Source organism: Lepus europaeus, chromosome 13 (assembly GCF_033115175.1).
Source record: "Lepus europaeus isolate LE1 chromosome 13, mLepTim1.pri, whole genome shotgun sequence".
Classification (NCBI taxonomy): domain Eukaryota; kingdom Metazoa; phylum Chordata; class Mammalia; order Lagomorpha; family Leporidae; genus Lepus; species Lepus europaeus.
Genome location: NC_084839.1, coordinates 99,716,632 through 99,728,018, shown reverse-complemented (window position 1 = coordinate 99,728,018; position 11,387 = coordinate 99,716,632).

The following is an 11,387-nucleotide window of genomic DNA, read 5'->3' as shown; positions in this document are numbered from 1 at the left end:
TCTGTATGCTGAGTGCAGCAGGCGCAGCTTCTGGGAGATCTGCAACCTAGAATTAGAGAGACACAGTTTACTGAAGTTCTGTATCAGAGTGTAGGGAGAAGCTGTTTCCAAGCATTCTGTAGCCTATGAGCAGGTATTCGCTATACGCGGGTTTTCTGTATGCTGCGTGTGGCAGACGCAGCTTATGCGAGTTCTGTATCTTGAATGTAGTGAGGCACAGTTTACCAGAGTTCTGTATAGGGGCGTAGAGAGAAACTCTTTCCAAGAGTTCTGTAGCCTGGCATAGGCATATGCAGTAACTGGGATTTCTGTATCCTGAGTGTAGGAGATGCCGCTTATGGGAGCTCTGCTACCTGGATGTAGAGAGAAGCAGTTTACCGGAGTTCGCTATCCTTGGTGTAGAGAGGAGCTGTTTACAGGAGTTGCGTATCCTGGAATTAGGCATTTGCTTTGTGTGGGTATTCTGGATGCTGAGTGTAGCAGATGCAGCTTTCGGGAGTTCTGTAATCTAAGTGTAGAGAGATGCAGTTTCCAGTAGTTCTGTATGTTGAATGTAGAGAGAAGCTGTTTCCAAGAGTTCTGTAGTCTGAGAGCAGGCATACGCTGTATATGGGATTCCTGTTGCCTGAGTGTAGCCGACGCAGCTTCTGGGAGATCTGCAACCTAGAATTAGAGAGACACAGTTTACCGAAGTTCTGTATCAGAGTGTAGGGAGAAGCTGTTTCCAAGCATTCTGTAGCCTATGAGCAGGTATTCGCTATACGCGGGTTTTCTGTATGCTGAGTGTAGCACACGCAGCTTATGCGAGTTCTGTATCTTGAATGTCGTGAGACACTGTTTACCAGAGTTCTGTATATGCGTGTAGAGAGAAACTGTTTCCAAGAGTTCTGGAGCCTAGCAAGAGGCATATGCAGGAATTGGGATTTCTGTATCCTGAGTGTAGGAGACGCCACTTATGGGAGCTCTGCTACCTGGATGTAGAGAGAAGCAGTTTACCGGAGTTCACTATCCTTGGTGTAGAGAGGAGCTGTTTACAGGAGTTGCGTATCCTGGAATTAGGCATTTGCTTTGTGTGGGTATTCTGGATGCTGAGTGTAGCAGATGCAGCTTTCGGGAGTTCTGTAATCTAAGTGTAGAGAGATGCAGTTTCCAGTAGTTCTGTATGTTGAATGTAGAGAGAAGCTGTTTCCAAGAGTTCTGTAGTCTGAGAGCAGGCATAGGCTGTATATGGGATTCTTGTTGCCTGAGTGTAGCCGACGCAGCTTCTGGGAGATTTGTAACCTAGAATTAGAGAGACACAGTATCAGAGTGTAGGGAGAAGCTGTTTCCAAGCATTCTGTAGCCTATGAGCAGGTATTCGCTATATGCGGGTTTTCTCTATGCTGCGTGTGGCAGACACAGCTTATGCGAGTTCTGTATCTTGAATGTAGTGAGACACAGTTTACCAGAGTTCTGTATAGGGGCGTAGAGAGAAACTCTTTCCAAGAGTTCTGTAGCCTGGCATAGGCATATGCAGTAACTGGGATTTCTGTATCCTGAGTGTAGGAGATGCCGCTTATGGGAGCTCTGCTACCTGGATGTAGAGAGAAGCAGTTCACCGGAGTTCTCTATCCTTGGTGTAGAGAGCAGCTATTTACTGGAGTTCGGTAGCCTGGAATGAGGCATTCGCTCTATGCGGGTTTTCAGTAAGCTGCGTGTAAGAGATGCAGCTTACGGGAGTTCCATAACCTAAGTGCAGAGACATCCAGTATCCAGGAGTTCCGTATGTTGAATGTAGAGAGAAGCTGTTTCTAAGATTTCGGTAGCCTGGGCATAGGTATTCGGTATATGCGGGTTTTCTGTATGCTGAGTGCAGCAGGCGCAGCTTCTGGGAGATCTGCAACCTAGAATTAGAGAGACACAGTTTACCCAAGTTGTGTATCAGGTTGTAGGGAGAAGCTGTTTCCAAGAGTTCTGGAGCCTGGCAATAGGCATAGGCAATGTATGGGATTTCTGTATCCTAAGTGTAGCAGATGCAGCTTACAGGAGCTCAGTAACCTGGCTGGAAAGAGAAGCAGTTTCCAAGAGTTTTCTATCCTTGGTGTAGGGAGAAGCTGTTTCCAAGAGTTCTGTAGCCTATGAGCAGGTATTCGCTATATGCGGGTTTTCTGTATGCTGAGTGAAGCACACGCAGCTTATGGGCGTTCTGTCTCGTGCATGTCGTGAGACACTGTGTACCAGAGTTCTGTATATGCGTGTAGAGAGAAACTGTTTCCAAGAGTTCTGGAGCCTAGCAAGAGGCATATGCAGTAATTGGGATTTCTGTATCCTGAGTGTAGGAGACGCCACTTATGGGAGCTCTGCTACCTGGATGTAGAGAGAAGCAGTTTACCGGAGTTCGCTATCCTTGGTGTAGAGAGGAGCTGTTTACAGGAGTTGCGTATCCTGGAATTAGGCATTCGCTATGTGTGGGTATTCTGGATGCTGAGTGTAGCAGATGCAGCTTTCGGGAGTTCTGTAATCTAAGTGTAGAGAGATGCAGTTTCCAGTAGTTCTGTATGTTGAATGTAGAGAGAAGCTGTTTCCAAGAGTTCTGTAGTCTGAGAGCAGGCATAGGCTGTATATGGGATTCCTGTTGCCTGAGTGTAGCCGACGCAGCTTCTGGGAGATTTGTAACCTAGAATTAGAGAGACACAGTATCAGAGTGTAGGGAGAAGCTGTTTCCAAGCATTCTGTAGCCTATGAGCAGGTATTCGCTATATGCGGGTTTTCTCTATGCTGCGTGTGGCAGACACAGCTTATGCGAGTTCTGTATCTTGAATGTAGTGAGACACAGTTTACCAGAGTTCTGTATAGGGGCGTAGAGAGAAACTCTTTCCAAGAGTTCTGTAGCCTGGCATAGGCATATGCAGTAACTGGGATTTCTGTATCCTGAGTGTAGGAGATGCCGCTTATGGGAGCTCTGCTACCTGGATGTAGAGAGAAGCAGTTCACCGGAGTTCTCTATCCTTGGTGTAGAGAGCAGCTATTTACTGGAGTTCGGTAGCCTGGAATGAGGCATTCGCTCTATGCGGGTTTTCAGTAAGCTGCGTGTAAGAGATGCAGCTTACGGGAGTTCCATAACCTAAGTGCAGAGACATCCAGTATCCAGGAGTTCCGTATGTTGAATGTAGAGAGAAGCTGTTTCTAAGATTTCGGTAGCCTGGGCATAGGTATTCGGTATATGCGGGTTTTCTGTATGCTGAGTGCAGCAGGCGCAGCTTCTGGGAGATCTGCAACCTAGAATTAGAGAGACACAGTTTACCCAAGTTGTGTATCAGGTTGTAGGGAGAAGCTGTTTCCAAGAGTTCTGGAGCCTGGCAATAGGCATAGGCAATGTATGGGATTTCTGTATCCTAAGTGTAGCAGATGCAGCTTACAGGAGCTCAGTAACCTGGCTGGAAAGAGAAGCAGTTTCCAAGAGTTTTCTATCCTTGGTGTAGGGAGAAGCTGTTTCCAAGAGTTCTGTAGCCTATGAGCAGGTATTCGCTATATGCGGGTTTTCTGTATGCTGAGTGTAGCACACGCAGCTTATGGGCGTTCTGTCTCGTGCATGTCGTGAGACACTGTGTACCAGAGTTCTGTATATGCGTGTAGAGAGAAACTGTTTCCAAGAGTTCTGGAGCCTAGCAAGAGGCATATGCAGTAATTGGGATTTCTGTATCCTGAGTGTAGGAGACGCCACTTATGGGAGCTCTGCTACCTGGATGTAGAGGGAAGCAGTTTACCGGAGTTCGCTATCCTTGGTGTAGAGAGGAGCTGTTTACAGGAGTTGCGTATCCTGGAATTAGGCATTCGCTATGTGTGGGTATTCTGGATGCTGAGTGTAGCAGATGCAGCTTTCGGGAGTTCTGTAATCTAAGTGTAGAGAGATGCAGTTTCCAGTAGTTCTGTATGTTGAATGTAGAGAGAAGCTGTTTCCAAGAGTTCTGTAGTCTGAGAGCAGGCATAGGCTGTATATGGGATTCCTGTTGCCTGAGTGTAGCCGACGCAGCTTCTGGGAGATCTGTAACCTAGAATTAGAGAGACACAGTTTACCCAAGTTCTGTATCAGAGTGTAGGGAGAAGCTGTTTCCAAGCATTCTGTAGCCTATGAGCAGGTATTCGCTATATGCGGGTTTTCTGTATGCTGCGTGTGGCAGACGCAGCTTATGCGAGTTCTGTCTCGTGCATGTGGTGAGACACAGTTTACCAGAGTTCTGTATAGGGGCGTAGAGAGAAACTCTTTCCAAGAGTTCTGTAGCCTGGCATAGGCATATGCAGTAACTGGGATTTCTGTATCCTGAGTGTAGGAGATGCCGCTTATGGGAGCTCTGCTACCTGGATGTAGAGAGAAGCAGTTCACCGGAGTTCTCTATCCTTGGTGTAGAGAGCAGCTATTTACTGGAGTTCGGTAGCCTGGAATGAGGCATTCGCTCTATGCGGGTTTTCAGTAAGCTGCGTGTAAGAGATGCAGCTTACGGGAGTTCCATAACCTAAGTGCAGAGACATCCAGTATCCAGGAGTTCCGTATGTTGAATGTAGAGAGAAGCTGTTTCTAAGATTTCGGTAGCCTGGGCATAGGTATTCGGTATATGCGGGTTTTCTGTATGCTGAGTGCAGCAGGCGCAGCTTCTGGGAGATCTGCAACCTAGAATTAGAGAGACACAGTTTACCCAAGTTGTGTATCAGGTTGTAGGGAGAAGCTGTTTCCAAGAGTTCTGGAGCCTGGCAATAGGCATAGGCAATGTATGGGATTTCTGTATCCTAAGTGTAGCAGATGCAGCTTACAGGAGCTCAGTAACCTGGCTGGAAAGAGAAGCAGTTTCCAAGAGTTTTCTATCCTTGGTGTAGGGAGAAGCTGTTTCCAAGAGTTCTGTAGCCTATGAGCAGGTATTCGCTATATGCGGGTTTTCTGTATGCTGAGTGTAGCACACGCAGCTTATGGGCGTTCTGTCTCGTGCATGTCGTGAGACACTGTGTACCAGAGTTCTGTATATGCGTGTAGAGAGAAACTGTTTCCAAGAGTTCTGGAGCCTAGCAAGAGGCATATGCAGTAATTGGGATTTCTGTATCCTGAGTGTAGGAGACGCCACTTATGGGAGCTCTGCTACCTGGATGTAGAGAGAAGCAGTTTACCGGAGTTCGCTATCCTTGGTGTAGAGAGGAGCTGTTTACAGGAGTTGCGTATCCTGGAATTAGGCATTCGCTATGTGTGGGTATTCTGGATGCTGAGTGTAGCAGATGCAGCTTTCGGGAGTTCTGTAATCTAAGTGTAGAGAGATGCAGTTTCCAGTAGTTCTGTATGTTGAATGTAGAGAGAAGCTGTTTCCAAGAGTTCTGTAGTCTGAGAGCAGGCATAGGCTGTATATGGGATTCCTGTTGCCTGAGTGTAGCCGACGCAGCTTCTGGGAGATCTGTAACCTAGAATTAGAGAGACACAGTTTACCCAAGTTCTGTATCAGAGTGTAGGGAGAAGCTGTTTCCAAGCATTCTGTAGCCTATGAGCAGGTATTCGCTATATGCGGGTTTTCTGTATGCTGCGTGTGGCAGACGCAGCTTATGCGAGTTCTGTCTCGTGCATGTGGTGAGACACAGTTTACCAGAGTTCTGTATAGGGGCGTAGAGAGAAACTCTTTCCAAGAGTTCTGTAGCCTGGCATAGGCATATGCAGTAACTGGGATTTCTGTATCCTGAGTGTAGGAGATGCCGCTTATGGGAGCTCTGCTACCTGGATGTAGAGAGAAGCAGTTCACCGGAGTTCTCTATCCTTGGTGTAGAGAGCAGCTATTTACTGGAGTTCGGTAGCCTGGAATGAGGCATTCGCTCTATGCGGGTTTTCAGTAAGCTGCGTGTAAGAGATGCAGCTTACGGGAGTTCCATAACCTAAGTGCAGAGACATCCAGTATCCAGGAGTTCCGTATGTTGAATGTAGAGAGAAGCTGTTTCTAAGATTTCGGTAGCCTGGGCATAGGTATTCGGTATATGCGGGTTTTCTGTATGCTGAGTGCAGCAGGCGCAGCTTCTGGGAGATCTGCAACCTAGAATTAGAGAGACACAGTTTACTGAAGTTCTGTATCAGAGTGTAGGGAGAAGCTGTTTCCAAGCATTCTGTAGCCTATGAGCAGGTATTCGCTATACGCGGGTTTTCTGTATGCTGCGTGTGGCAGACGCAGCTTATGCGAGTTCTGTATCTTGAATGTAGTGAGGCACAGTTTACCAGAGTTCTGTATAGGGGCGTAGAGAGAAACTCTTTCCAAGAGTTCTGTAGCCTGGCATAGGCATATGCAGTAACTGGGATTTCTGTATCCTGAGTGTAGGAGATGCCGCTTATGGGAGCTCTGCTACCTGGATGTAGAGAGAAGCAGTTTACCGGAGTTCGCTATCCTTGGTGTAGAGAGGAGCTGTTTACAGGAGTTGCGTATCCTGGAATTAGGCATTTGCTTTGTGTGGGTATTCTGGATGCTGAGTGTAGCAGATGCAGCTTTCGGGAGTTCTGTAATCTAAGTGTAGAGAGATGCAGTTTCCAGTAGTTCTGTATGTTGAATGTAGAGAGAAGCTGTTTCCAAGAGTTCTGTAGTCTGAGAGCAGGCATACGCTGTATATGGGATTCCTGTTGCCTGAGTGTAGCCGACGCAGCTTCTGGGAGATCTGCAACCTAGAATTAGAGAGACACAGTTTACCGAAGTTCTGTATCAGAGTGTAGGGAGAAGCTGTTTCCAAGCATTCTGTAGCCTATGAGCAGGTATTCGCTATACGCGGGTTTTCTGTATGCTGAGTGTAGCACACGCAGCTTATGCGATTTCTGTATCTTGAATGTCGTGAGACACTGTTTACCAGAGTTCTGTATATGCGTGTAGAGAGAAACTGTTTCCAAGAGTTCTGGAGCCTAGCAAGAGGCATATGCAGGAATTGGGATTTCTGTATCCTGAGTGTAGGAGACGCCACTTATGGGAGCTCTGCTACCTGGATGTAGAGAGAAGCAGTTTACCGGAGTTCACTATCCTTGGTGTAGAGAGGAGCTGTTTACAGGAGTTGCGTATCCTGGAATTAGGCATTTGCTTTGTGTGGGTATTCTGGATGCTGAGTGTAGCAGATGCAGCTTTCGGGAGTTCTGTAATCTAAGTGTAGAGAGATGCAGTTTCCAGTAGTTCTGTATGTTGAATGTAGAGAGAAGCTGTTTCCAAGAGTTCTGTAGTCTGAGAGCAGGCATAGGCTGTATATGGGATTCCTGTTGCCTGAGTGTAGCCGACGCAGCTTCTGGGAGATTTGTAACCTAGAATTAGAGAGACACAGTTTACCGAAGTTCTGTATCAGAGTGTAGGGAGAAGCTGTTTCCAAGCATTCTGTAGCCTATGAGCAGGTATTCGCTATATGCGGGTTTTCTCTATGCTGCGTGTGGCAGACACAGCTTATGCGAGTTCTGTATCTTGAATGTAGTGAGACACAGTTTACCAGAGTTCTGTATAGGGGCGTAGAGAGAAACTCTTTCCAAGAGTTCTGTAGCCTGGCATAGGCATATGCAGTAACTGGGATTTCTGTATCCTGAGTGTAGGAGATGCCGCTTATGGGAGCTCTGCTACCTGGATGTAGAGAGAAGCAGTTCACCGGAGTTCTCTATCCTTGGTGTAGAGAGCAGCTATTTACTGGAGTTCGGTAGCCTGGAATGAGGCATTCGCTCTATGCGGGTTTTCAGTAAGCTGCGTGTAAGAGATGCAGCTTACGGGAGTTCCATAACCTAAGTGCAGAGACATCCAGTATCCAGGAGTTCCGTATGTTGAATGTAGAGAGAAGCTGTTTCTAAGATTTCGGTAGCCTGGGCATAGGTATTCGGTATATGCGGGTTTTCTGTATGCTGAGTGCAGCAGGCGCAGCTTCTGGGAGATCTGCAACCTAGAATTAGAGAGACACAGTTTACCCAAGTTGTGTATCAGGTTGTAGGGAGAAGCTGTTTCCAAGAGTTCTGGAGCCTGGCAATAGGCATAGGCAATGTATGGGATTTCTGTATCCTAAGTGTAGCAGATGCAGCTTACAGGAGCTCAGTAACCTGGCTGGAAAGAGAAGCAGTTTCCAAGAGTTTTCTATCCTTGGTGTAGGGAGAAGCTGTTTCCAAGAGTTCTGTAGCCTATGAGCAGGTATTCGCTATATGCGGGTTTTCTGTATGCTGAGTGAAGCACACGCAGCTTATGGGCGTTCTGTCTCGTGCATGTCGTGAGACACTGTGTACCAGAGTTCTGTATATGCGTGTAGAGAGAAACTGTTTCCAAGAGTTCTGGAGCCTAGCAAGAGGCATATGCAGTAATTGGGATTTCTGTATCCTGAGTGTAGGAGACGCCACTTATGGGAGCTCTGCTACCTGGATGTAGAGAGAAGCAGTTTACCGGAGTTCGCTATCCTTGGTGTAGAGAGGAGCTGTTTACAGGAGTTGCGTATCCTGGAATTAGGCATTCGCTATGTGTGGGTATTCTGGATGCTGAGTGTAGCAGATGCAGCTTTCGGGAGTTCTGTAATCTAAGTGTAGAGAGATGCAGTTTCCAGTAGTTCTGTATGTTGAATGTAGAGAGAAGCTGTTTCTAAGATTTCGGTAGCCTGGGCATAGGTATTCGGTATATGCGGGTTTTCTGTATGCTGAGTGCAGCAGGCGCAGCTTCTGGGAGATCTGCAACCTAGAATTAGAGAGACACAGTTTACCCAAGTTGTGTATCAGGTTGTAGGGAGAAGCTGTTTCCAAGAGTTCTGGAGCCTGGCAATAGGCATAGGCAATGTATGGGATTTCTGTATCCTAAGTGTAGCAGATGCAGCTTACAGGAGCTCAGTAACCTGGCTGGAAAGAGAAGCAGTTTCCAAGAGTTCTGTAGCCTATGAGCAGGTATTCGCTATACGCGGGTTTTCTGTATGCTGAGTGTAGCACACGCAGCTTATGCGAGTTCTGTATCTTGAATGTCGTGAGACACTGTTTACCAGAGTTCTGTATATGCGTGTAGAGAGAAACTGTTTCCAAGAGTTCTGGAGCCTAGCAAGAGGCATATGCAGGAATTGGGATTTCTGTATCCTGAGTGTAGGAGACGCCACTTATGGGAGCTCTGCTACCTGGATGTAGAGAGAAGCAGTTTACCGGAGTTCGCTATCCTTGGTGTAGAGAGGAGCTGTTTACAGGAGTTGCGTATCCTGGAATTAGGCATTTGCTTTGTGTGGGTATTCTGGATGCTGAGTGTAGCAGATGCAGCTTTCGGGAGTTCTGTAATCTAAGTGTAGAGAGATGCAGTTTCCAGTAGTTCTGTATGTTGAATGTAGAGAGAAGCTGTTTCCAAGAGTTCTGTAGTCTGAGAGCAGGCATAGGCTGTATATGGGATTCCTGTTGCCTGAGTGTAGCCGACGCAGCTTCTGGGAGATCTGTAACCTAGAATTAGAGAGACACAGTTTACCCAAGTTCTGTATCAGAGTGTAGGGAGAAGCTGTTTCCAAGCATTCTGTAGCCTATGAGCAGGTATTCGCTATATGCGGGTTTTCTGTATGCTGAGTGTAGCACACGCAGCTTATGGGCGTTCTGTCTCGTGCATGTCGTGAGACACTGTGTACCAGAGTTCTGTATATGCGTGTAGAGAGAAACTGTTTCCAAGAGTTCTGGAGCCTAGCAAGAGGCATATGCAGTAATTGGGATTTCTGTATCCTGAGTGTAGGAGACGCCACTTATGGGAGCTCTGCTACCTGGATGTAGAGAGAAGCAGTTTACCGGAGTTCGCTATCCTTGGTGTAGAGAGGAGCTGTTTACAGGAGTTGCGTATCCTGGAATTAGGCATTCGCTATGTGTGGGTATTCTGGATGCTGAGTGTAGCAGATGCAGCTTTCGGGAGTTCTGTAATCTAAGTGTAGAGAGATGCAGTTTCCAGTAGTTCTGTATGTTGAATGTAGAGAGAAGCTGTTTCCAAGAGTTCTGTAGTCTGAGAGCAGGCATAGGCTGTATATGGGATTCCTGTTGCCTGAGTGTAGCCGACGCAGCTTCTGGGAGATCTGCAACCTAGAATTAGAGAGACACAGTTTACCGAAGTTCTGTATCAGAGTGTAGGGAGAAGCTGTTTCCAAGCATTCTGTAGCCTATGAGCAGGTATTCGCTATACGCGGGTTTTCTGTATGCTGAGTGTGGCAGACACAGCTTATGCGAGTTCTGTATCTTGAATGTAGTGAGACACAGTTTACCAGAGTTCTGTATAGGGGCGTAGAGAGAAACTCTTTCCAAGAGTTCTGTAGCCTGGCATAGGCATATGCAGTAACTGGGATTTCTGTATCCTGAGTGTAGGAGATGCCGCTTATGGGAGCTCTGCTACCTGGATGTAGAGAGAAGCAGTTCACCGGAGTTCTCTATCCTTGGTGTAGAGAGCAGCTATTTACTGGAGTTCGGTAGCCTGGAATGAGGCATTCGCTCTATGCGGGTTTTCAGTAAGCTGCGTGTAAGAGATGCAGCTTACGGGAGTTCCATAACCTAAGTGCAGAGACATCCAGTATCCAGGAGTTCCGTATGTTGAATGTAGAGAGAAGCTGTTTCTAAGATTTCGGTAGCCTGGGCATAGGTATTCGGTATATGCGGGTTTTCTGTATGCTGAGTGCAGCAGGCGCAGCTTCTGGGAGATCTGCAACCTAGAATTAGAGAGACACAGTTTACCCAAGTTGTGTATCAGGTTGTAGGGAGAAGCTGTTTCCAAGAGTTCTGGAGCCTGGCAATAGGCATAGGCAATGTATGGGATTTCTGTATCCTAAGTGTAGCAGATGCAGCTTACAGGAGCTCAGTAACCTGGCTGGAAAGAGAAGCAGTTTCCAAGAGTTTTCTATCCTTGGTGTAGGGAGAAGCTGTTTCCAAGAGTTCTGTAGCCTATGAGCAGGTATTCGCTATATGCGGGTTTTCTGTATGCTGAGTGAAGCACACGCAGCTTATGGGCGTTCTGTCTCGTGCATGTCGTGAGACACTGTGTACCAGAGTTCTGTATATGCGTGTAGAGAGAAACTGTTTCCAAGAGTTCTGGAGCCTAGCAAGAGGCATATGCAGTAATTGGGATTTCTGTATCCTGAGTGTAGGAGACGCCACTTATGGGAGCTCTGCTACCTGGATGTAGAGAGAAGCAGTTTACCGGAGTTCGCTATCCTTGGTGTAGAGAGGAGCTGTTTACAGGAGTTGCGTATCCTGGAATTAGGCATTCGCTATGTGTGGGTATTCTGGATGCTGAGTGTAGCAGATGCAGCTTTCGGGAGTTCTGTAATCTAAGTGTAGAGAGATGCAGTTTCCAGTAGTTCTGTATGTTGAATGTAGAGAGAAGCTGTTTCTAAGATTTCGGTAGCCTGGGCATAGGTATTCGGTATATGCGGGTTTTCTGTATGCTGAGTGCAGCAGGCGCAGC